General features: G+C 43.0%; 1 pseudogene; it reads right to left on the reverse strand.

Moving 5' to 3' along the window:
* The window catches only part of LOC117449711 (mitochondrial carnitine/acylcarnitine carrier protein-like), a 10,672-nt pseudogene that overhangs the window by 2,915 nt on the left and 5,257 nt on the right, over positions 1 to 2,500 (reverse strand).

Below are 2,500 nucleotides of genomic sequence, written 5' to 3' on the forward strand. Positions count from 1 at the left end.
TCTGTGCATCTTTTTCAGTCTTTTCAAAATGACTGATTGAGTGAAAGTATTTTATTCGAAAGGAATTAGGACACATGGCAAACATTGTGTCCATCTATTCTATTTGACATATTAAAAGTGTACGGGTTGCGATTGGTTTTGCTTTTCACTTTTCCTTTGACCCCAATACTTTGGTATTTGAAATGCACGAGTTGATACAGAATACTGATACTTAGAATGTTTAAAGATGACAACAAGGACACCTCTGAGGTCAGACCAAGGTCGGATGGGATGAGTCTTAAGTAACATTGTAATTGCAAGACTAGTTTAGTTAAGTTAAGAATACACCGTGATGTTTACCTCTGATGAGAGTTAGCACCGTCCCTTTGTACACGCTGCGGATCCCCTGAGTCTTATAGAGGCGGATCGCACAGTCCACAGGACCAGCGTACCTGGAGCTTCCCCCGCTGGCCTGCACCTGCAACACACATTTAGCGCTTTCATTATTTAAAAAAGGGTTGAGAGAGTCGACGATGCCGATGACTTGACTTTCTGACTGCAACATTTGCAAGCCTTCTATTAGTATTTTAGAAAGGGATTTTACTAAGTACTGTACTACAAATGAGGTACTTGTACTTCACTTGCTTTTACAACTCTAAAGCTTAGAGATTTTTTTAGAGATACACAAACTTAATTGAGCTTAGAAACGTAGTTATAAGTAAAACTAAGTAACAGAATACAAGTCCATATTACATTTTCTGATAAGCCTTTAAGTTGTTTTTCATTCGAATATCCAGATTCTCAGAAGTTGGATTTAGTTTGAATGGTTTTGAGATAATGACTTTTGGGTTAGACATAATATTCATTGCCAAGGTGTGTCTGTGCCCTGGTTAATTATAACAGCATGTTCACTGAGTAATAATGTATCAAAGAGAAAATAATAAGCAGATTAATCCGTAATTAAGTATTTACCTGCAGTAAACATTTGATCCTGTCTCCTGGAGCCACGATCACCGTAGTGAAGACCCCTCCCAAACAGCCGGACAGGAATATTTGAGTGTGCCTGATTAGAGCAGAACATAATCACTTTCAGACACCAGGAGGAACCAACCAGCTGCGTAGGTTACGCTCTGTAACCCGCAAGGACTGTCGAGACGAAAGTCAATAGGCCTATATGTAATAATATCTGTGAAAAACGGACTAATAAATAATTATGTGTTTTCATTTAGATTATTATAATTATTATTATTATTATTATTATAGTATTGTTCAATACCAGGAGAGGGTATTTGTTTATTTTTGATAGCGTGAGCTACTTTTCAGAAGCGAGCTGTAGGGAAAATATGAATGCCGCTTCCGGCAACACGGCTACAAAAAGGGTGTAGTTTGTGATGGCCGGTCTCTTGTTCTCAACGCCACGGAGAGAGAACCAGGCGTGGTGGTGTGTGTGAGGCTCCGGAGACGCCGTTGGTTTTCAACCTGATCAATTCTTGGAGCTGTCTTGAATAAATAAAGACAAAAAGAACAAATTGAGTTGTCCAAAGCGTCCTCTGTTGCCCTCTAGCCTATCAAGTCAGGCTAAATCACTGAAACAGGCCAAAAACCTGAAGGACTAGACAGTTGAAAACCAAGCGGAGCAGCCTGGGCCAGAGGATAAAAGGCTTCAGACGTCCAGAGAAAGCTGTTGACGCAGAGAAGGGGAAACTGTGGATTTCCATTAGCTCAAAATGGCGGAAGAAATCCTGGGGAAGACGGTTAAAGAGCTCAAGAAAGCAAGAAAACAACTTCACCAGGCAGGCCAACTACCTCAACAGAGAGCAGGTAGAATGGTCGAAGCAGAGCTAAGGGAGGAATTCACCAAGCTGAAAGGGATTAGGAAAGGTTCTTGAAGCAAATGATGACTGCATGGCTGGGTTACAGGCAGACGCTCAAAAGGCCGAAGGAAAGGAAGAAGAAGTTCTTGCAAAGCGGGAAGAGGCCGACGTGAAAGGACTGCAGAGGAGGTTGAAGCCAGAATGGAAGAGGTGAGAGGCCTTATTCAAGATAACCTGTGGTCCAGATATGGCCAGTATGAGCTCATCACTGCAATTGAGGAAGCAGAAGAAGCCAGTGAACAAGTTGGGAATGTGCCTGTGCAAGGAACCTACCTGGAAGGCTACGGGGTGCTCCTGACCATTCTAGAGAAGCGGATGAAGGAGGCCACCAGAGTGATGACAGCTTGGGGGTGCTGGATACCCATGATGGCGAAATCAGATCTAGCTGGCAGAGTCAAGGACCTCAAAGCAAAAGAAATAGACTTGAGATGAGGCAAGTTGAATTTGTTACCGCACGCAGGATTGCAGCGAAGAAACTGCAGAGGTTCTTCCCAGAGGTCAAGCCCGACAAATTAAACAGGCCAGAAGAAGTCAAGACTCCTAAAGGGACAGAGAAGGCACATGAACGTGTCTGCTATGGCCTAGAGGAGATCGCCAAAGTGCATAAAGTCATCAGTCCTGAAAAACTGCAGAAGTTCTTCCCAGAG

The sequence above is a fragment of the Pseudochaenichthys georgianus genome, chromosome 7, assembly GCF_902827115.2.
Source record: "Pseudochaenichthys georgianus chromosome 7, fPseGeo1.2, whole genome shotgun sequence".
Lineage (NCBI taxonomy): Eukaryota > Metazoa > Chordata > Actinopteri > Perciformes > Channichthyidae > Pseudochaenichthys > Pseudochaenichthys georgianus.